The following is a 24607-nucleotide window of genomic DNA, read 5'->3' on the forward strand; positions in this document are numbered from 1 at the left end:
ATGCACCCACAGTGAATATCTTGCCACCTGTGTCTTTACAGATGCAGAAGACAAAGGATGTCTTTAACTGGTGCCAAAATGAGCTTGAATTGCGTTTTCAGCTGTCAGAAGCGTAATATCTGCATGTACTTTAGTGCATCAAATGCAGGTAATCCAATAGGAATTCCTGCTTGCAATTAGTGCTGAATATTGCATACTCATTAGTGCTTGATTAAAATTGGTAAAGGAAAAAATCTTGTGTGATGATGGGTGATAATAATTACAAGCTGTAATAATTCAGTATCCGAGTCCTGAGCACCTTGTGGAGAGCTAAATGCAAAGATGAAATACATTTTACATGTGAAATATATTTTACCTGCCAAAAGACTTAATGTTCTATTCAAGCAGTTGTATGATTTCAAAAGCCTAACAATACAGTACAGTCAGCTGCCCTGAACAACTTTTGGTCTGCTGACAGGACAGGGCAGGTCAGCAACTAGTTAAAAGCTTATTATGCACAGTTATTTTTATGGTACATCAGCTAAGCGATCAATAGTCTCCTGATATTGGTCATTTATCTGGTTTCCCATCTTGCACCACTAGATATTCAATAAAGTTTAAACAGAATTCTGCTGATTGAGTATTGATTGGAATACGACCACCACTAGCTTTGTTCTGGTAAATGTCACTGCAGTACAAAGCAACGTAGCTGATGAGCGCTCATTGCAGCTTCCCCATCTAGGCCTTGATTCACTAACTGGCACTAATTCGGTTAGTGTGCCTTATCACTTAGTGGGCACAAACTACAGTGCTAGCCTTATCTGAGGTTAATGTGCCTTATCTGAGGTTAGTGTGCCTTATCTGAGTTAGTGTGCCTTATCTGAGTTAGTGTGCCTTATCTGAGGTTAGTGTGCCTTATCTGAGGTTAGTGTGCCTTATCTGAACTTAGTGCCCCTTAAAGAGAACCTTAACTGAACGGGGGTAAAGAGTTTCAAAAAATTGAATTTTATGTCTTTCTTATGGCTATGTGCTATGTTTTTTTAATAAACGGGTTACACTTAGATCTACCGTTTATTTGCATGTTTTATTGGCCTTGATCTTCCAGGGGTGCCCACACTTTTTCGGCTCGCGAGCTACTTTAAAATTTGCAGAGGCCAGGAGATCTACCAACTTCTCAAATGCTAAACACGCCCCCCCCCACGTAGGTTATCCAGGTATATGTGCCTGCAGCATAGGTTACGTGCCCTCAGTATAGGTTAGCCAGGTATATGGGCCCTCAGTGTAGATTAGCCAGGTATATGGGCCCTCAGTGTAGGTTAGCCAGGAATATGGGCCCCCAGTGTGGGTTAGCCAGGCATATGGGCCCCCAGTGTAGGTTAGCCAGGCATATGGGCCCCCAGTGTAGGTTAGCCAGGCATATGGGCCCTCAGTGTAGGTTAGCCAGGTATATGGGCCCTCAGTGTAGTTAGCCAGGTATATGGGCCCTCAGTGTAGTTAGCCAGGTATATGGGGCCTCAGTGTAGTTAGCCAGGTATATGGGCCCCCAGTGTAGGTTAGCCAGGTATATGGGCCCCCAGTGTAGGTTAGCCAGGTATATGGGTCCTCAGTGTAGGTTAGCCAGGTATATGGGCCCTCAGTTTAGGTTAGCCAGGTATATGGACCCTCAGTGTAGTTAGCCAGGTATATGGGGCCTCAGTGTAGTTAGCCAGGTATATGGGCCCTCAGTGTAGTTAGCCATGTATATGGGCCCTCAGTGTAGTTAGCCAGGTATATGGGGCCTCAGTGTAGTTAGCCAGGTATATGGGCCCTCAGTGTAGTTAGCCAGGTATATGGGCCCCCAGTGTAGGTTAGCCAGGTATATGGGCCCCCAGTGTAGATTAGCCAGGTATATGGGCCCTCCAGGTATATGTACCTGCAGCAAAGGGTTAGCAGGCAGGCAGAGGAGAAGAGGCGGCGAGGAGAGACTCTGGCAGGCCAATGGGATGCAGGAGAGAAGCAGCGGCGAAGAGAGAGGCGGCGCGGCCGCTACTTCATGGCTGGGGGCGGCGCCAGGCATGTTACAAGCACGCACGTTGCAGGCTACCCGTCGCTGCCCCCAGCCATGACGTAGCGGCCGCGCCGCCTCTCTCTTCCCTCTCTCCTCGCCTGCATCCTTATTGGCCAGCAGCTAAACACAATGAGCTGCTGGCCGCAACAAACTTTTACAAGACGCGGCCGAGAGGCCGCAATCTACCAAGAAGGCGGTCGCGATCTACCGGTAGATCGCGATCAACCTATTGGGCAGCCCTGGTGTACCCAAACTAACATAAGGATTCTTGGAAGTTTTGGATCCTGGGTGTTTCCTGGTCCTTTTTACCACTGAATGCGAGACATACAACCTTATAACGTGGGTTGTCAGCAGTTGGTAAGCTCCCTCTAATCCTTTGGGTGACGGTCTACCACTTGGATATAAGAACTGAATGACCACTTTGGTGAAAGATGATTGATTGTGAAACAGTGGATTCACTTACGATCTGCGCTGACTTTTTAATAGTTTTAATCTAGTTTAACACAAATCAGCTAAAGGTATGGAATTTTATTTATGATTGTCATATTGCTTTGAAATGAGGAAATAAGTGCACGCCACTCTAAACTTAAATCTCTTGTATAACAAAATTGACTGTAGCCCACCATGTGTGAAAAGTGAGAGCGTCCCTTTAAGTGGTCACTTTAACTGAGATGCTGTGTGCTGTCAAATAGGTCTAGGAGAAAAGTGCTCTCTTGTGCATAATAAAAATATGCTATTAATGTTTGCTTCCCACCAGCGAGAATTTGCCTCAGCTTTGACAAGTTATATATAACATGCTCTTGAATCAGTGCTCAGAGATCAGTAAGTGCTGCCTGGGGTGCAGTTACTGTTCGTAGAGGATTTCTCCAGCTACGATGAAAAGTGTGAGGAGAGGCTTTAAGTAAGGTTTTCTGCAAAAAGCAGGATCAATTAAATAATTGTGGCAAACTTGTCGGCAATTAAATGCAGTCTAAACTCCTATGTCTACTGCAGCACATAAAAAAACTGGCTTTCCCACTTACAGTATGTGCTTATACTGCAGAGTGAGGGATCAATGGGAATTTCCAAATCAGCAATTTACAGGCTTTTTTTTCCCCCCCGCTCAATAAGCGGGATATAAAAAAAATGTTGCAATATGACTATATTGATGTAAAAACAGTATGTGTATCAGCGTTTTAGTCTTTTTGTTTTCATGGGATACTACAAAGCTAGAGGAAGACTTCTGAAAGAAAAGTTTAGTGGGATTTGGGGATGAGCAATCAGCAGTAAATTTATCAATATATCATATCTTTTGATTGATATTCTGGGCTAAAATCAATCAAAAGATTATACTAATGTCACCAGGGCATCATTTACAATCCTTTGCACTGAAAATTCTTGGAAAACCTTGTTCTCACTGAACACATTCACAAGGTAAGCTTTCCTGATAATCTCGCTAAGCGAGATTTGGAGCCTATTCACTGCAAGACCTAACTGACCTAACCTGATAATGTTGCTTGCTTATCCCTAGTGAGATTGTCACAGTTTGCATGCAAATGCTGAAGTGCTATGGCAGTCACTAATGCTTCCAACATACTACTGGGCTTTCTCATCTAGCTGTATCTGGCCATGAGTAAATAAACAAGCCATATTAAGTGCATCCTGTATCCTGTACTAGAGGTCTTATACAGACGCTCCTAGTCCACCATGTTATATTGTCATTTGTGTTCAATAAATGTATTTTTAAAATTCTTATCCTCACCCGAGGTAAGGCCACTTATTGTTTCAAATAACTTACAAGAGTCATATACACTATGGGGTGCCTCCTCCCACCTATTATAGTTGATATCATATAGTTAGCGGCCAATTCTTGTGACTTAATCCAGAGGTTTATTGTTTTAATTGGAGAGCAACCGGCCACCTTGTAGAGAAGGATTTAGACCAGGGGTAGGGAACCTTTTTGGCTGAGAGAGCCATAAACACGACATATTTTAAAATGAAATTCTGTGAGAGCCATACAATATGTTTAAAACTAAATAAAAGGTAATGTGTACATATAATGCAAAACAAACACTTTTAAAGTACAATAAGTGTAAAGTGGGGAGCATTTCACCATAAAATAATCGTACAGTGGCCAGCATTCACCAGTAAATAATGGGAGCGGCAGGTCAGGGTGTGGAGAGGTAGGTCAAGGTGCTGGGTGGGCAGGTGATATTGCTTGGTGGGTGGGGGAAACAGGTCCTATTCAAGATCGGCCTACTGACATTTAAATCCCTGAATAATTTAGGCCCTGGATACATGAAAGATATGTTGCAGCTGCATAGCAATCCCCGCATTCTCAGATCAACAGGTTCTAATAATCTAGTCATACCCAGAGTCCACTTGGAAACTTTTGGTCCCAGAGCCTTCTGTCATGCTGCCCCTACGTTTTGGAACTCCTTACCTCAACAGATCAGGACAGCTCCATCCCTGGACGTGTTTAAATCCAGACTGAAAACCCACCTGTTCAGTTTGGCATTTGCAGAAATATAACTTTTGTTGTGTGAATACTTCATCCTACTAATTACTGAATCTGAGAGAGCCTAAGCGCTTTGAGTCCTATGGGAGAAAAGCGCTATAGAAATGTTATTGTATTGTATTGTAGGTGAGGTGCAAAATAGTCCACTCCACATGGTGGAGGGCCACAAAATGCAATCTCATTGGCAGAAGATTTCCCCACAAATGCAATCTCAACGGCAGAAGATTTCCTCACAAATGCAATCTAATTGGCAGAAGATTTCCCCACAAATGAACTGACCAGAGGAGAGTGGACTGGAGTGACTCTCACTCGCTGCTGCTGCTGGCTTAGTACACGCTCCGGAGGCAGTAGTGGCTGGCTGCGTAGCTATGGGTGCGGCTGCCTCTGGGTCGCACGTCGTCGGGTCTTCCCCCCCCCCCCCCCGCCAAGCTGCCTCTGTTCCCGATGGCTGCGCCGACGTCTACGTGTCACACGTAACGTGTGATATCACTGTTTTATAGGCAGCGCCAGCATCAGCGCATCCATCTCGGAGGAGATCGGGCAGAAAAGGCGGAATTCTGGCGCGGGAGGCGGTGCCGATGAAGGAGGCACATGTAAATAAATAAATAAATTAATAAAGACCCGGCATGGAGGAGGGGGTGGCGGCGCAGATTTCAAAAGTAAACACAGGCCCTCGGGCCGCTCTGTCACACGTCTTTTAGAGAGTCAGAGAGCCATATGCGGGCATGAAAAGAGCCATATATGGCTCGCGAGCCATAGGTTCCCGACCCCTGATTTAGACCAATCCATGTGGAGGCAGAATTCTCCACAGGCTTTCAATTGTGGCTGCCTTTAGCAAGGTTAGTAGCATTCTTTTGCTCCTTTGTCAGGAATCATGTACTGTCTTTTTCTGCCTGCTAGTGGCTATATTAACTTGGATTGTTTTTGAATTCTACTGTCCACCAGCAGGTGGCTGTATCCACTGACTTTAAGAAAGACCTGCAGTTCCTTGTTTGGCCTGCGGGTGGTTCATGAGCATTTTGTGCAGAATCACACCACCAGCTGCATCCTGTTAATTGCATTGCCTACTAATTGCATTGACTATTTTAGGACTGCCCTTCCTCCTGCTAGTTGCCAGAACTTTGTACGTCAGCCCTAAGGGCTGATTCACACTAAAAGAGCGTTTTAAGAGCTAGAGATTTTAAAAGCTCTTGCTAATGCAGTGCTATGGGGGATTTTTACAAAATCACATCGCTCCAGTGTGAACACACACCTAGGATATAATTATAACTCATTTGTTCCGACAAGCATATGCGCTACCTTAGGCCACTTACCTTTGTCCTAAGACCAAATTGAACTCCTAGTAGGTATCCTAAAATACACTGCCTCCATATATTTGTTGTATACATTCATTTTAAACAATACAAGTTGCCTGGCCGCCCTGCTGATCTTTCTGGCTTCAGTAGTGCCTGAACCACACACACCTGAAACAAGCAAGCAGCTTATCCAGTCAGACTTTCGTTAGAAACCTCTGACCAGTGTCGGACTGGGAGGTGGAAAAGCTGAGGAAATCCACCTGCTGGCCAAGCAGCAGTAACCCTGTGTTATCACTCCCAATAGAAACCTGTAGCAAATCTTCCCTGTGAGCAACAACACCTGATTACTGCTGCTTGGCCAACAAGTGGATTTCCTCGGCTTTTTTACCTCCCAGTCCATCACTGCCTCTGACCCGCATGGTTGCTCAGGGTCCATAGTTAAAATAATTAGAGGCAAAGGTCTGAAGAATCCTTCTATAAGGCCCTAAAGCATGAGGGTTCTGGAAGTGCATTGAAAAGTATATGAAATTTAATAAGAATTGTAAAATGGACATCAGAGTGTGCATTAAAAAAAATCAGGTTGTTAAAATACCGCATTCGGTATTTTAGACACTTGTTTACTAATTCATAAAGGTTTTCACAGGTGCGGTAGAAGTTTGGTAATTTACCGAAAATCAAGGCTTCAAGTTACAAAAACCTGTTCCAAAAAATTAGAACAGCAGCGTTGAGTCTCTGTTTTGTTACATGCTGTTCTCCTACTTCTGTGCAGTGACTTAATTACAACAGTAAAAGGCATCCCCTGGAGGTAATCACTGCACATGTTACTGGGCAAGTTCTAATCTTTATGAATTGACATTTACTGACATATGTTGAGTTATTTACCATGCAAGTCGGTAATTTTCCTCACTGCTCTGTAATTTCAGCTTGCCATAAGGCAACAGCCTTTGTGAATTGACAGTTTCCTAAATGTTCTGTAAAATCAGCTGTTTTCTGCATTACCGCATGTGGTAATGCTTTATGAGTCGTGGCCAAAATGTAGGACTTTTAAAAGATGTGGCATAGAACTGTGCATGACCAAACTAAAGCTGAGATATTATATGTATGTGTTGCTTCTGTCTTTACAAGACAGACCTTTGTCTTATTATACTGTTTTGGGTTGTTCTCAGTCTTTCACATTACATTAACCAGTTCCAAACAGCAATACAATTTATTTACATCCTCTTTGCCATCAGTTGTAAAGATATAAATATAAGTCTGTGGCTGTGTTAATGTGCTCCTCCTACGGCCTACACATTATTTTATGGCAACCTCATTACCCCCAGGGCTATACAAATGACAATAGGCATGAGTCTGGAATGATTTACCAAACGAAATTGTTATGACGAATTCTATATTTGCATGTTAAAAGAGTTTAGATGCCTTTCTTACAAGGATGGGCATCCATAGCTATAATTTCTGAGTACAGTTGTTAATACTTTGCTCAGGAAAAATAAATAACTCTTGCATCTTTATACTTCCTCTGGATTAAGGTACATGGAAGCACTAGCGTAACTACCGCCCCTGCAGGCACTGCGACCGCAGTGGGGCCCCGGGGGACTCAGGGGCCCAGCACCAGCTCATGTACATCGATCTACACACAGCAATCCCAGTAGTCTCTTGCCTCCTCTTGTCTCATGACGCACAGGGCGCACATTGACTGACGTGCAGAGGCAGTTGGTGCTGCAGCCTCTAGTACTCACGTGAGTCTTAGCAGTCAACTTTACTGCCCCGCCCTCCCAGCACGCAGTGGTCGCGGTGGTCCCGGGAAAAGATAGAAGATGCAGGCACCACGCTGTGACAGCCTGCCTGAGCTCAGCTGCCGAGACTGGAGGGGGATGGAGGGAGGGAGACGGAGAAAGGGCTGCCTGCAGTCCTGCAATGGACGGACTCGCCTTGTAAGCATGATGTTTTGTTTGTTTGTTTATTTATGTACTCTGTCTGTGCCTGTCACTGTGCCTTCATGTGTGCTAATTGTAGTTGGGGACTGGGGGAAGGGAGGGCGAGAATAGGTGTGTGAAAAGTTGTGACTGAGGCAGGGGTCTTAGCTAACAGAGCTGGGAAAGGTGGTTGCCTGGTTGTCAGGATGAGGTATTAGACAGCACAGGTTAAAGGATACCTAAGGGCCCGTTCACACTAAAAACCGCAGAACGCCGGCGATTACCGCCGGCGTTCTGCGGGAGTGATTTTCCCGCGATCAGCGCGGAAAAATCACTGGACACTGCGGCGGGTTTGGAGCGATCGCGATTAGCGTGCTGTGCACGCTAATCACGATTGCTAATCGCGGAACGCTCGTCGCCGGCAAACCGCTGCATGCAGCGCGGTTGCGGTTATCGCTAACCGCAACCGCGGCAGTGAGAACACTGCCACTCGCTACATTGTGTAGCGGTTCTTGCAGAACCGCTAGCGGTTTGCCGTGAGCGGGAATCGTGCGATTCCCGCTCAGGTGTGAATGGGCCCTTAGTGCTGTTTAAAATGTAAAAACTGTTTAAAAAGCCATGTGTACTGCACTGTCCTCATGCCCACTGCTCCCCGTTCTCCTTCGATATCTTCTAAAGTCCTCTTGAAGCTATTTCCGGGTTGGCTGAGTCGGGGAGGAGAGCGCAAGCGCAGCCCGGTAGCATGCATCTTTGTGTGTCCAGATGCACACAACTTCAAAACGATGTAGTGCAAATTCGCAGAGTGCTGCGGGTAGCTCCTGCGCAGTGCAAACTGACCCGGCCGATCCTGAAGTAGCTTCAGGGGGCCTTTAGAAGATAATGGAAGGGACGAAAGAGAATAGGAGTGGGGGGCATGAGGAGAGCTTCTCACATACCTACTCCTCTCATTTTTATATTTTCAGCAGTGCTAAGGCGTCCTGAGGTGTTGAGCGGCAGGGGTTAGAGGGTTGGAGCCCGGAAATGCCTGGTTTTTTTTGTTTGTTTTTTGTAGTAGAAAAATCCTCCAGGTTGCTGCTGTCCACCCCAAAATATCTGGCAACTGTGTGTCGCCTTGCTCTCATTTCCGTGGCCTTGAGCGTTCTGCACATGCGCAGTATTTGTGAACTGTGCAAGCGCAGAACGATCCCATCTGCGAGAGTGTTATCAAGGAGGCCCATGTACAGGCCCACACATGTGCAGTAGCCACAACCAGAGTCTAGCCGGGGATCATTCAGAGGGGACAGTGGTACTCTGAAGGGGATCAGAACTACAGCAAGGGGCCGGATAGACTGCGGGGGGCTGGAAGAAGCCCCTGGTAAGGACAAGAGCTTGTTGAATATGTTACTGGGCTATGCTCCTCTTCATGCACGAGTGCGGCCATACTGTGCCTGTGTGAGTTAGACCGTGCCTGTGTATAAAGCCGAAGCCATTCATCTTAATGCTCAGGCATGGCTGTACTTGCACAGGGGCAGTATGGCTACACTCCTGCTATATGAGGAGCGCAGTGGGAAATTCATGAGTCTCGGTCAGTGGCCGTGGTCTGGAGGTGGACACACAAAGCTTCCAGAGGATCCAGAGGTTCCTCTTCTTAGGAAAGTATGTTTTTTAGGTCCCAATTTGTCTTGGGTTTGAGTTAAACATTTACTTAAAGGACAACTGAAGCGAGACGGATATGGAGGCTGCTATATTTATTTCTTTTAAGCAATACCAGTTGCCTGGCTATCCTGCTGATCCTCTGCCTCTAATACTTTTAGATATAGCCCCTGAACAAGCATGCAGCAGATCAGGTGTTTCTGACATTGTTGTCAGATCTGACAAAATTAGCTGCATGCTTGTTCCTGGTGTGATTCAGACATTACTGCAGCCAAATAGACCAGCAGGCCTGCCTGTAAACTGGTATTGTTTAAAAAGGACATAAATATGGCAGCCTCCATATTCTTCTCATTTTAGTTGTTCTTTAATTTTGTTGATATTCTGGCAACACAGAAGAGATGTGTGTGTAGGGGGGTGGTCAGGAGTTTGAAGGGGGGGGGGCCCCATCCAAGGTTTCGCAGGGGGGCCCAGTGATTTCTAGTTACGCCCCTGCATGGAAGTTCAATAGGCTGAAATTGATGGACACATTTCTTTTTCAACCTATGTAACTATTTGCCTATAGCTGTACTACAGCAAACGCTATGGAGGAGCACAGCTACTGATGTTTTATTTCTCCATGTAAACAATACAATATAGAATATACAATACATACTGTATATCTCACTAATATTATAAATGCAAAAGTTTGGATGTTTGTTACTCAATCACTCAATAATGGCTGAACGGATTTGAATGAAATTTGGCACACACATAGTACATAGTACACACATTACCTGAAATAATGTATAGGATACTTTTTATCCCCATAGCCAAAAAGTGGGCGGAGACAAATGCAAATTTCACTAGGAAAATGTAAACTGCAGTCATTCTTACACTGTTAATGGCAAGGTTCTCAAACTTTGCACAGTTGGTCACTGGGTGACTGGGATTAATATTCAGAAAAGTAGGTGGAGACTACAAAAGCCAATCAAGATTCACCTATTGACTTTCAAGGGGAATATTTAATTGCTGCCATTATTGCACTGTTAATGGCACAAGCCGCAAACCTGGTACAGTTGGTCATTAGGTGATGGGGTTTAAATTCAGAAAAGGGGTGGAGCCACAAACAGCCAATCAGATTAGTTTCATTTCAATGCAAATTATTGATACCAAAGACCACAAACTAGGTCACTGAGTAATTAAGTAATTGTGTGTTAGGGTTAGAAAAAGTGGGCGGAGCCAACACCAGCCAAATAGATACCCGGGCAACCCCGGGCCATCAGCTAGTAAATAAATAAATAATATGTTTGTAAAATGCTGTTCTCCCATAAACAATGATGGGGACATAGCAGTGTACTACAACAGGTATAATATCAGTAATGCAAGTACAGGGTGGGCCATTTATATGGATACACCTTAATAAAATGGGAATGGTTGGTGATATTACCTTCCTGTTTGTGGCACATTAGTATATGTGAGGGGGGAAACTTTTCAAGATGGGTGGTGACCATGGTGGCCATTTTGAAGTCTGCCATTTTGAATCCAACTTTTGTTTTTTCAATAGGAACAGGGTCATGTGACACATCAAACTTATTGGGAATTTCACAAGAAAAACAATGGTGTGCTTGGTTTTAATGTAACTTTATTCTTTCATGAGTTATTTACAAGTTTCTCTTTGTTTACAGCCATCGACATGTCGCCGACATTAACACGTGAGGAGTGGTTAGAAATTGTGTTGATGTCTGGTGAACGCAGTAACCGTGTCATTGCAGCAGATTTCAATGCAAGACACCCTACGAGACCACCCATCTCCCACGCTACAGTTAGAAAACTGCTTGCTAAGTTTTGTGAAACTGGTTCAGTGTTGGATTTGCCAAAATGTGGAGGCATGAAATCTGTCACTAATGAAGAAACATCAGTGGCTGTCCTAGCTTCATTCAGCAAGAGCCCACAGCGTAGCACTCACCGCATATCACTGGAGAGTGGCATTAGTCGAACATCCCTTCAGCGGATATTAGCTACTCACAAATGGCACACTTACAAACTCCAGCTACTGCAGTATCTCAACGAGGATGACCCAGATCGGCGCACTGAATTTGCAGAATGGGCAAAACAAAAACTGGAACAAGACCCTCAGTTTACGCAGAAGATTTTGTTCAGTGATGAGGCAAACTTTTATGTGAATGGTGAAGTTAACAAACAAAACCACCGCTATTGGTCTGACACTAACTCACATTGGATAGATGCCTCCAAGACTGTTGGAACAAAAAAAATGATGGTATGGTGTGGTATATGGGTTACAAAGATAGTGGGGCCATTCTTCATCAATGGAAACCTCAAGACCACAGGATATGCGAAATTGCTACATGATGATGTGTTTCCCTCTTTATGCACTGAAGCTGGCATGTTTCCTGAGTTTTTCCAGCAAGATGGGGCACTCCCACATTATTGGTGTCAGGTCCGAGCATTCCTAGATGAACAGTTTCCTGGAAAGTGGATTGATTGTTGTAGGCCAGTTGAATGGCCCCCAAGGTCTACCAATGTGACCCCCTTAGACTTTTATCTTTGGGGTCATTTGAAGGCAATTGTCTACGCTGTCAAGATATGAGATGTGTAGCACCTGAAACTACGGATACTGGAAGCCTGTGGAAGCATTTCTCCTGCGGTGTTGCTATCAGTGTGTGAAGAATGGGAGAAGAGGGTTAAATTGACAATCCAACACAATGGGCAGCACATTGAACACATTTTATTAGTGGTCAGAAACTTGTAAATAACTCATGAAAGAATAAAGCTACGTTAAAACCAAGCACACCATTCTTTTTCTTGTGAAATTCCCAATAAGTTTGATGTGTAACATGACCCTCTTCCTATTGAAAAAACAAAGGTTGGATTCACAATGTCTGACTTCAAAATGGCCACCATGGTCACCACCCATCTTGAAAAGTTTCCCCCCTCACATATACTGATGTGCCACAAACAAGAAGTTAATATCACCAACCATTCCCATTTTATTAAGGTGTATCCATATAAATGGCCCACCCTGTGTGTTACATTATTGACCACAACCTTATTATAAGACATTGTACCATGTTTAATTATCAGCATGCTGCCAATGAAAGCACCCTCCCCCCCCCCCCCCCCACATATTCAACTCACAACTACCATGTTTAATTTTCAGGATGATTTTCATACTGTGGAGGTTTGTATTTGTTTTCCTGTAGACTTTACGGAATTTTTTTTTTGTTCAACACAAATTTTTATTGATTTTTTGAAAATAAAGTTGCATACCAATAGCATCCGAAAAAGTATCCATATTTGAACAATCTGTGTATACTTATATGCTAATCTCGTCAAATACGATAATAGGTTACACAGCATAACATATGGGATGGTTAACATCTTGTTTTCAGGTTATTGGCAAACTGTTCAATTAACCACTTATATTATAACGGTGAAGGTGAGAAAACTAGAAAAGAATAATAAGAGGGACTGTGGGATAAGAAGAGTAGTTGGATAAAAGAAAAGAAGAAGGTATGAAACATAGAGAGAGAAAAACAATAATAAACCAAGTCTGTCCTCGAATAGCCCAGTGTGCTGTAGTAAGCAAGAGCAACAGGTCCCAAGAGGTAAAGTATAGCTCAGGTTCTTCTGTATGGCTAGGGTTGTATCAAAGATGTTGTCACCTTCCTGAAATGCAGATACTAAGCCTATAGCTGACAGGATATTCTATTTGTTCAAGGGGGGTCATAGTTCAGGAAGACTTTACGGAATTTATATAGTTACACCAAGTTCCATTTCTGATTAGGCTTGGGGAGCATCCAGGTTGTTTAGTGAGGTATGAAATGACTTTTGTACAGCAGTATTTCCGCATTGCAACCCTTCAATGAGTCTCATCTTTGCCCTGCAACTCTCTTACTGTGAATACACTAATCTTACAAGAGGCAAGTTTAAAAATCAGAATCGGATTATTTGGTGTTTATGGACTGTTTCATAAAAGTGGTTGGTTGCCTCAAATAAGTACTTAATAACCAAGCAAACTATTTTAGATTTCAGATATTTGTTGCAGTAAGGTTTTATTTTAATCAGCTAAAAGCATCAGTATCTATCTCAGTCTACAATACAGCTTTACATCGGAATGTACACTTGGCAGAATAAATAGTATGGCATTTTTCACCAAGCATTGTGTGCTTTGCTTTTTTTACCAAAGAAAGCCCACAAACAAAAGCATCCTATTCAGAGTTGTTAAAAGACGTAAATGGCACAGTGATTGTGTAATTAGTGAATGCAGCAATTCATATTTGGTCTGCCATCATAGCACTGAACACTTTCGCTGTAATAGCTAAAGTTCAGTCTTTATACGTTCCCCATTGGATCTGCATCTGTTCTGGGTGTCAGTGCTAGTAACAATGTCTTTTATTTGTACCATTCTTCAGTGTATTTTCATTTGGGGATAGTTTTTGTGTGATCGCTGGAGAGGGGCTAGATCATTAGCTCATTAAATCATCTCTTAATTCTTAGTGTTGGCGTGTTGGCAACGTTTTGTCGAATGTGATTTAGACTGTCAAATGGCAGAAAAGAGATTTATTGGTATAAAGTGGCATTAAAAGAACCAATCACAATTCAGTTGCAATGCAAGAATTTCATGAATTGCTGTTAAAGTGAAACACCAAATTTCTGAGAAAAAAAAGACCCTCTACTTGCTAGCTCTTTATCAATGTGTAGAGGGTAAGAGTGGTGGCTGGCACCCGATGCCAGCTGACATCCAGCAATCTGCCCCTGGAGCTGTAGTGTGCACCAACCACAAAAGCTTGATACTTAGTAGTAGAAAGGACAGTGCTGGTCACCAATTGCTTCTGCTTCCAGTGATTTATTGACAGATAAACATACAGAGGTTTAAGCCCAGGGAGTGGTAGGTCTTAAAGCCGTTTCGCAAATAATCCGCTTCCTCAGAGACCAAAGGACCCAAAGGTTCAATAAATCACTGGAAGCAGAAGTAATTGGTGCCCAGCGCTGTCCTTTCTACTACTAAGTGCTAGCTCTTTATGTTCCAAGGATTTAAAGCCTACCTGAGGAAAACCTTCATTAAAAAAATAAAAACTTACCTAAGAAAAGGGAAGCCTCTGGATCCTTAAGAGGCTTCCCACGCTGTTCTCTGGTCTCCTGTCACCGAGCATGGACCTACTGAAGATTACCTACAAGGACTTTTCTGCAATCACTTAGGGACACAGCGTAGCCGTACTGCACATGTCCAAGTATGGTAGCGCCTGCGCAGTAAGCCGTGATACTGTGTAGGCACGGCCGTACATGAGCGTGTGCAGCATGGCCACGCTCCTGACAGAAGACGAGCATGGCCCCGATGTTAAGGAGGGTCCTGGGCAACGGCGCAGGCCCGGAGAAAAGCATAGGAAGTCTCCAGAGGTAGGTATTTGCTTTTTTAAACATATTTATGCCTTGGTTTGTAGTAAATTAATTATAAATACCTTTCTCATAAAGTCTGCTGTCAAGCGTCCACTGGCTGGGCTCTTGAGGCTCTGTAAACTGCCAGCCACCATATTGCATTATTTAAGTGCCTGCTTGTCGGGGCCATGTCTACTTCTCATAATGTCTTGCAGAGGCAGTATGACTGGCAGCCCAGGCCACATCCATAAAGAGCTGCAGGAAACTTGGCACAGCCCCACGCCTTTACCATGTTGTGAGGAAAAGAAATGAACCCAGCCCCCCGTACAATCAAAATAAATGTAAGAATGTCAATTTAAGGACAATGTCTAAGGTAAGAGAAATGCTATTTTGGGCCACACCATCTTGGGGCATGATCCAACTCACTCTTTCTTCTAAGCTTTCTCTTACGTAGGAGATCATTTTTTTTTAAATCTTCTCTTTAAAATAACTTTTACATTTTACAATTGAAAAAAAAAAACCAATAACTAGGAGAAAAAGTACTGTTAAAATTATTCTCTTATTTTCTTGCTTGCCGGTGGCTTAAAAGGCATTTTATTTATAGTGTGAAAATATCACCTAGGATAACATTTAGAAGAAAACGTGAATTGAATCAGGCCCTTGGAGTATCAGCACTCTGAATGCCCAAAAATAAGTCTAGTGGTCCAGAAGATCAGGTTGGATGTAGAAAACAGTGTAAATGTAATGTCTGCAGTGTTTTAGAGTCTAGTTTTACATTAGTCTAAAGTTACTGGTAGGCAATAGGAATAACTAGTTTATAAAGCTACTACAGTGTTCTCCCCAGGATCAATCAGCCGGGCGGAGCGCCCGGGTAAGATAAGTTACCGCCCGGCTGATGAAATAGCTGTCGCCGCTAGCCGCACTCTTCACTGACAAGTGCCCGGCTGTCAGGATGTGATTCTTCCCCTCTGCACACGAGATCTCGTGCTTCCCGGGGAGCTCCTGCACTGATTGGCTCAGCGCATGGTAAGAGGTGTGACCATGGCGCTAGCTGCCAAATGTCACTGCAGAAGCTCATGACTGTGTAAGTGTAAGCTGTGCTGGAAAGTGCTGAGCAGAGACTAGAGGCAGGGAGAGCGCAATAGTTGACCGGCTGAACGTGTTAATTTATGTGCACGAAGTTCAGTGCATAAAGCGGGACGGAGCAGTGCAGCGGTCTGTGATTTATAGCGCAGGGGAGAAACACGTGCTGGAGTCATGGGGGAGCTGACAGCAGGACGGAGCAGTGTGGTGGGCTGTGATTTATAGCAGGAGGATCCCGGGCAGGTCATGGTGAGAGTCAGAATGCTGTCTGGAGTCAGCCACAATGTAAACTGCAGACATAACTGTGTGAGAGTCAGTGGCTGTGTGGAAGCACATAGCTCTCTTGTTCTATATGTGTGCTTATGACGTGTCAGTCCAGACTGCAATCCTTCATAAATAAATCTCTCCTGGACTCCTATGGGTCTGTTCTGCCTATGCAAGCCAGGGAGGAGCTGATATCACACAGTGCGAGACCCCTCCTCCACACAATCCAAAGGGAGATGGTTCCCTGTCCATTAGCAGCAGCCAGTCATGTACCCCCAATCCACTAGCAACAAAGTGTGAGGCATCTAGTATGATCCCCTCACCCACATCAGTTGCACCAAGGGTGAGATCTCCCTCCCCACCTGATAGCTATCAGTGGTATCTCCACATCCAGTAGCACTCGGCGCAATCTTCTCTCACACCTAGTATTACACAGGGTGATCAAAATACCCCACCTGACACTTTTTGTGATCCTCTACACACACACCCTTGTCCCAACTCCCCAGCTACAACCCCCCCCTTCTCCACTCAATGTGTCCTTACTTCCCCACCCAGCTACTTTTTCATGCCACCCGGCTGGAAAAAATTTCTGGGGAGAACACTGTACTGACAGAGATAGTTTGGGATAAAGGTTAGTAAAAGCCATTACGTGAAAGGTTAAGTTTAGGGTCAGATAAAAGGGGGGCTTTTGGGGGTGGGGGGGGGGGTCAGGCAGCTGGATCCCCACTGTGGCTAGCTGGGCATGGTTTCCCTTTGGTAGTTAGTTAGGTGTCCCCCCTGTAGCCAGCAGCCTTTACTCACCTCCCAGGCTCCAGAGATGAGCAGCTGTGGCCCCCTCCACTCTGGTTGACATCCCCGCTCGTACTGCCGCTCAGTTCTGGGCCGCGGCTTGATGACGTCATCAAGCCAGGACCCGGCACTTACGTCAGAGCGAGCGGGGATGCTGACCAGAGCAGAGGGGAGTGCCGATTGCCAGGAGAACATCAGTAAGGTGAGTGGATCCTCTTGTTTCCCCCCTACAGCCGCAGCTCTTATGGTGATCACTACGATCCGCCAGCGATCATGTGATCAGGAGCCAAGCGCGACAGCTCCTGATCACTTAGGGGAGATGTCAGCTTAATCTCCCCTTTCGGCTGCACACAATAGCGTCGGGAGCAGAAACAGCGAGCGGAGTAAATCCTACGCCGCATCAGGCTTAGACAGCCACGAGTGCGGCGTAGGATTTAACTACAGCAGTTCCCAAAGGGTTAAACATTGGACAGCTGGGCTATTGGTATTGTTTAAAAGGAAATACAGCAGCCTTGATATTCATTTCACTACAGTGTCACTTGATGTCAGACTAGAGATAATGAACAGGAAATTAGTAGGGAGGCAGTTAGCCAATTCTGCATTGATATATCACTCTTGCAATTTGAAGGGGAAGGCAAGACATGAAACAGGGAAGTGGCTGGTGAGAGCAGTGAGATATACAGTAGTATTGTTTAGACTGCCATTTAAATAGTGATAGGAAAATGCCAGAAGAAAGGGATGGGCTAAAAAGAGATGTGAGTGCAGAGATGAAGGACCAGGAATGGGAATAGATGTATATAGGGCACGTGTGGGGAGATAGGATTTGGAAATTAGTAAAAGGAGTCTTTGTTCAAGAAGAGAAGTCAAGCATGTTAGACTTGAGCAAAGAGTAAGGGTGTGGAAAGAGGGACTGCATAGAAAATTCCTTTTACATGTTAGCTTTCTAAGTGAAGTGAGTGACAAGGTCTTCAGATGATAAATAGCCAGAAGAAGAAGGTGAGGTATACAATGAGGACTTAGTATTGTGGGACTGCGAGAATACAAAAGAGCGGAGATATGCCTGCTTTACAGGTAAAAATGAATTCCTGATTCTGCAAGCTTGTTTATAAAACAGGAACCCCTTATTTGCATTGCTTTTTCTCCAGTACCACTCAGCTACACTAAGGCCCTGTTTACACGTAATCAGTTGCTAAGCGTTTTTTTTTTTCTTCTCCATAGCAATGCATTGTGAAAAAGATTTCAGTTAAAACGCGTTAAGTGTGAAAGGTGCCATAGGAAAACATGGGACTTACTTTGAAAATCAGTTGACCTTTCAGTTATAACTGAGACCAACTGATTAAGTGTAAATGGGGCCTTAGGCTTCAGTGCAGGAGTTTAACTACCTAAAGACCGCGCCACGTCAACGGGCGTGACCGCCGCGGCAGCCCCAGGACCACCTAACGACAATTGGCATCAAGTCCTGGGGCTGGCTATTGCAGGAGATTGCGCACGCATCTCCGCTTGGTAGGTGGAGTCTCCCAGCGGCGATCGCCACTTGGAGACTCTTAGTCGGCGAAACAGCTGTCTTTTTCCTTAGTACAGCGCTGAGATCTAAGGCAGCGCTGTACTGGGGACAGCTGTGTGACACGGCTGTCACCCTGGGGCACAAGAGAGCGATCGGCTGTCATAAGCTGACAGCCTATGACAGCCAATCGCTATGATAGGCTGGCGGGGGGTGGGAGGGAGTCAGAGGGAGAAAACAAAATAAATACGTTATTTTATTAAAAATAAAATACAATAAATATTTGTAAAAAAATAAATAAATAAACAACTGGGGGCCGATCAGACCCCACCAACAGAAAGCTCTGTTGGTGGGGGGAAAGGGGGGGGGGGGTCACTAGTGTGCTGTGTTGTGTGGCCCTGCAGCTTGGCCTTAAAGCTGCAGTGGCCTATTTTGAAAAAAAATAGCCTGGTCTTTAGGGGGGTTTAGCACTGTGGTCCTCAAGTGGTTAATGTGTTAGATCTTTCAGGGCTACTGACTAACACAAAAAGGTCAGCTGTAAGTAGCAGCTGATTCTCTCTGGATCAATTAAAGGCTCATGCTAGGTACACACGGTGCAACTTCCAGTCAGATTGACTGGTTGCACTGATTATTTCCGACTTGTCCAATCATCTCCCGACTGACAATGGGATTTTGTGAAGTAATCATCTGAAAATCAATGTCGTTATCGATCAGGGCAGTTTGGACATGTACAATACAATACAATACAATACAATAACATTTATAAAGCGTTTTTCTCCAATAGGACTCAAAGCGCATAGTTGTGTCTCAGATTAATACAGGGTTGCAGGCTGGGTTGTGTTACAGAGGAGATAGTCAGATGTTCATGAATGCCAGACTGAAGAGGTAGGTTTTCAGTTTAGACTTAAATGCTTTCAGGGATGGAGCTGTCCTGATTGGGTGTGGCAGGGAGTTCCAAAGTGTAGGGGCGGCATGACAAAAGGCTCTGTCTCCAAAGGTTTTGAGGTGGACTCTGGGGGTGACCAAGGTGTTACGTCCTTTTGATCTAAGATTGTGGGGGGTGTGATGGAGTTGCAACAATTCCTTCAAGTATCCAGGGCCCAGATTGTGCAAGGATTTGAATGTCAGTAAGCCAATCTTAAACAGAATTCTCCATTTTATCGGTAGCCAGTGGAGTGAGCACAGGGTTGGTGTTATGTGGCAATGGCGGGGTTGGCTCGTTAACAGCCTTGCGGCGGCATTCTGTACTAATTGCAGGCGGCGTAAGTCTTTCTTATGCAGGCCTGTGTAGAGGACGTTGCAGTAGTCTAACCTTGATGTGACGAAGGCATGAACTAGGGTTGGCAGATCCTCTGAAGGAATTAGGTGTTTAATCCTTGCAATATTCCTTAGGTGAAAGAAGGAATGTTTCACAACAGCTCAGATTTGACTCCTGAAGCTTAATTTCCCATCAATCAGTACTCCCAGGCTGCGCACACAGTCTGAGTTGTTCAGGTCTGAGCTCCCTATCCTTAGCGGTGTTGGTTGAGACTGGGGCTGCTTTGCTGTTGAGCCCTGGCCCTCGATAACAAGAACCTCAGTTATGTACACATGATGCAGATTTCCCGTTGATCTGATGGGAAGTTGCACAATGAGTACCTAACTTCAGACACAATTGTGCTTGATAAATATCCCATTTACATTGCATACTAAGATATTCTTTACAGATATGCATATTGTCTGTACAGAAATTATTGGACATACCACTAACAAAATATCAGGTCGGATTTATCAAGTTACTTTCAAAGAAAACCGTCACAAAAGTATAGCAGTTGCTTAGCAACCAATCAGGATAATTGTTTCACTCAGTGGCCTAAACCTGATGGGTTACCTTTTTCCAGTTTTGTTTCATTTTTCTAAACATGCATAGTGATGAATCAGCTCAAATATGCTTTAATAAATGTGTTAAAATACTGAAGAATAAAATTTACTTCAAACTGGTCATTAACAAATGGATGATTTCCAACAAGGGATGCTGAGTGTGGTTAATTGAAAGCATTGGTCATCTGGAGCATAATTGTTTAAGCTTAAAACAAATAAACATTGAGAACTTCAAATGATGATGATATATTAGGCAGGAACCCACAGCATGATTTCCACTATCACAAGCCAAAACGCTCCTTTTAAGGATCAGGCCTGCAAATCTTAAAAAAGCACAATATTATGACAAAGAAATTACTGTATGTGTCTACCCCCTTGCAAAGACAACACTTCATGCCAGTGATTTTCGGTTTTACATTCATTTCAAGTAATAAACAAAACTGCAGTTAAAAGAAACTTCTGTTTCCTTCACTACCATCTGGTAAATCTGCCATCATTCATCTTTTTGGTACAGTTCAGATGACTGCTACTATGAAATTCATTCATGTACTGTTATAAGCTGAGTGTATTGTTGACCTTCCCACTGAGGTGAGGGCTTCCCAGAGTGCAGAGTCTAAGTGACTTTGCTGCCTAGTGCCCACCAGGTTGCACTCCAAGGTCACCCTAACAGTGGTTGGAAGAACAAGAAACACTGCAATAGGGAATATTGTAGTCAATAACAGGCCAGAGTCCATGGGCAGGAGAAAAAACAGATAGTCGGTAAACGAGCCAAAATCAGGGAAGGCGGAGTTCAATGACACGCAAGAAACAATCCAGGGGTCAGGGCAGGCGGAGTTCGTAATCGGGTATACAGGCTAAGGTCAAACACATTAGATCAATCAAAGGTAAAGATGGCGGGTCTTACACAAAGGCTAGGCTAACCAAGCTGAAGAGAGCCAACAGCACTGGCTGTCCACGCAAGCACGTACGGCATAACGCAATATGGTGTCAAGCGCTGGAAAATACTTAAACCCACATGATCTGTGCAATGTGTGCCCTTAGGAACAAGACCCCAAGCTACTGGATGGTAAACTTGACATATACCTGTACAGTGAGCTAGCATACAAAAGGCATAAACTTATCCCAGCAGAAAATTTATTTTTAAAATGAAATGCTCCTTGGGAAGGTGCCTATAGCCTTCCATAACCCTGAGATGCTAATCATCTAATAAGGCCAGTGAGAATAGAAAGAAAAATAGCAGTAGATTCTTGGGGCAACGATGATCACCTAGTATGATTTTTTTTTACACAAAGCATTCCTCTGGCATACTGATGGCACCATAGCAAAGGTTTATAGTGTCACAGTCATTCTAAAACAATTCTATTTTTATAGCTACTGTAAACTAGCTTTTAGATGTGCCTGCGCCATCATCACTCCCCACACAGAGCACGCAATCGAGTGCCGTGACAGGTGCAGAGTGTGCCACTGAAAATGCTGCAGAAGAGAACAAGTAAGCTATATCTTCTGAAGCATCTTGCATATAGGTCGCCGCAGTACACATCACCTTGCATATACTCCCTGCGGATAGGTCGATCCCCCACTGAAGAAGTTGGCCTGTCCACAGTGATATATAGTATTTTACAGTTATTGTGTGCTCTTTTCTTGGTGGAAGACACTTACTTTGTAAATGTATCATTATTAGTTAATTATACATTTAATGTGTAATGTGTAATATTTAGGCCTGGTTCACACTGTATTTTTAAGCCAAATGCCTCACCGGATCCGTATGGCTTGGTCCACACTGGCAAATGGATCTGTGAAAACGGTTCACTGATTGATTGGTTCTGTTTTCACTCCATTGCCATTCCAGTCTGCTGAGCCGGCGGATAAGGGAGGGAGAGAGCTCCTGTCTCTTCCCCTTGCGTCATGTGACTACCAGGAAGTGTGGTAGTCACATGACGCTATGTAAAGGGGAACAGATGGAAGCCTGGGTAAGAAACCCTCCCTCTGTACCTCACCCGCCCGCTCAGAAGTCTAGCATCCCCAGTCCCCACATCCCCAGTGGCGCGTCCCCACATCGCCCCAGACCTCCCCCCCCAGAGGAGCATCCCCACCTCCCATCCAGACCCCCACCCCCAGTGGAGTGTGCTCACATCCCCCCCCCCCCCAGAAACACCCCCCTAACCCCCTCCCCCCGAGGATTTTGCCCCCTGAATGGTCCAGTTCTTTACTAGTGTGAAGAAACCTTTGGTTCTCCCATTGCCCCCAATGTAGGGCTTTAGCTTCTGTTTCTGATCCGCTGGGCTAAGCGATCCCAAATAATTGGTGCTGAGGCAAAGTTGCGTTCCGGTCAGAGGAACGTACGCAACAGATCCGTATGAACAGACGCATGTGAATGCTTCTATAGGTTAACAATGGATTCGTTTGCATCCATTCAGTTTGTACAATATGTGTTCAGTTCCGCTCATGGTCCGCTTTTTAACACTAATGTGAACCGGGCCTTAAAGAGGAACTAGTGTGACTTCAAGAATTGCAGTTTACAATACAAAAGCTGTTCATATCATGTGTAGGTGGGTGGGTAAAGAGATGACTGGCCAATACGTTCCTGTTAAAGAGATGACTAGCCACTATTTGTATTTATAGAGCACTGACATCATCCGCAACACCTTATAGAGTATATAGTCTTGTCTCGAACTGTCCCACAGAGTAGCTCACAATCTATCCCCTACGATAGTCATATGTCCATTGTAGTCCAGGGAGAAGACAATCAACTTATCTGTATGTTTTTGGGATATGGGAGGAAACCGGGATACCCAGAGGAAACACACGCACTCCCCGGGAATCAAAGAGATGACTGGTCACTAAGTGCAGGGGGTGGGACGCCGATCTGCAGGGAGCTCCATGGTAATTTTGCTGTTAGCTGTGTTGCTTTTTTTCACATTAAATCGTCCTGGATCACTGGCAAAAGACTAATTCAATCGGAGGTTAAAGAAAAAATGCCCTGCATTTATGAGGTGTGATAAGGATAAAATTATTATGGCCGCATAGTAATCCATGCAACACACATTAAAAAGCATGAAATAACCTTAACGAGAACCTGTACTGAGTAAAATTATTTAAAATAAACACGAGGTAACTTCAAATGAACATTACATAGTTACCTTGCCATCAGTTTCTCTCAGAAGCTCACTATTTTCTTCTTACAGTGATCCCTTCCAGTTCTGACAACATTTTGTCAGAACTGAAATATATCAGTTGCTGTCAGTTATATATCCGTTGCTGTCAGTTACAGCTGAGAGGAGAACTGATGTGTCCATGTTTCCCTATGGCTCAAGTGGGCGATATTACAGTTTAACAGTGCGCTGACCAGGAAGCTGTTATGAGGTAATGGCCATTTTCAAAATGGAGGACGGAGAATTCCATTGATCACAGTGGACAAACAGCATGCAGGAGAGGAAAAATAGATTGAGGAGCAGACTACACAGGAGGTAAATATGACTTGTGTATGGTTATTGTGACTTTTAATGTTCAGTTCAGGTTTTCTTTAAGTGCTATACCTTTGGGCAGAAAAAACAGATTGTGTACTGGAAGAAAAAACCTCTGATTTTATCTAATGCATATATGATAGTAAATTTGCTTTAAATATCAATAGACAAAGTTATTTGCATTGCACCTCTGTACCTTTTGCAATAAAATGTTGGATCCTTGTGTTCCTTTTCCTATTAAAATAACATTGCAATGTTATTGGACAGATCAGGTCTCATTTCTGTACAGACTCACTCCCCATCCCATCATAACCCACAGGAGGTAGTCAGGGAGGATCTGAGAAGGGGCGCAAGCCAGTCTTTCCCTGCGTGCAGAGAAATGATCACATGTACATACCCAAATCTTATGCTGCTAACAGATTTAGGCAGCACTGCGATTTCTGTCCGTTTCCTAACATGCAAATTTGGATGCGATATTACAGCCCATTGAAATCAATAGGCTGCATCCAAATTTGCATCTGGGGAAAAAAACATATGTCCAGCAGCATATAATTGCATCACGCATACAAACCCCTATTGCTGTGCATGGCATGGCTAGAGGGACTCAGATGCCTTCTTGCATTTCAAGTGTTGGTAAAGCATCTCACAGATGCATGCCGGCACAAGTGGAAACTCAGCCTTATTCTTTATAGCCAGCACTGCAGCGCTATAGAAAAGATCAGTGTTTAAAAATAATTTGATCCCTGCCCCGCCCAATAAGTGTCCTTACTGCAGTCAAGGATGAGTTATAAGAGGTACACATATGTCTTATAAATACACTAAAAAATGTGTTGGAAGGGTGTCTTATTACATGCTTAGATCAGCATAGAGGAACTGTACAGAATGATTAAGAAGATCTGCTGAC

At 44.2% G+C, this 24607-nt stretch overlaps 1 protein-coding gene across 2 annotated transcripts in view; it reads right to left on the bottom strand.

The window, feature by feature from the left end:
• MORN5 (MORN repeat containing 5) overlaps positions 1-24607 on the bottom strand; it is a 56266-nt gene that overhangs the window by 21903 nt on the left and 9756 nt on the right. The window lies entirely within an intron of this gene.

This window comes from Hyperolius riggenbachi, chromosome 8 (genome assembly GCF_040937935.1).
Source record: "Hyperolius riggenbachi isolate aHypRig1 chromosome 8, aHypRig1.pri, whole genome shotgun sequence".
In the NCBI taxonomy this organism is placed as follows: domain Eukaryota; kingdom Metazoa; phylum Chordata; class Amphibia; order Anura; family Hyperoliidae; genus Hyperolius; species Hyperolius riggenbachi.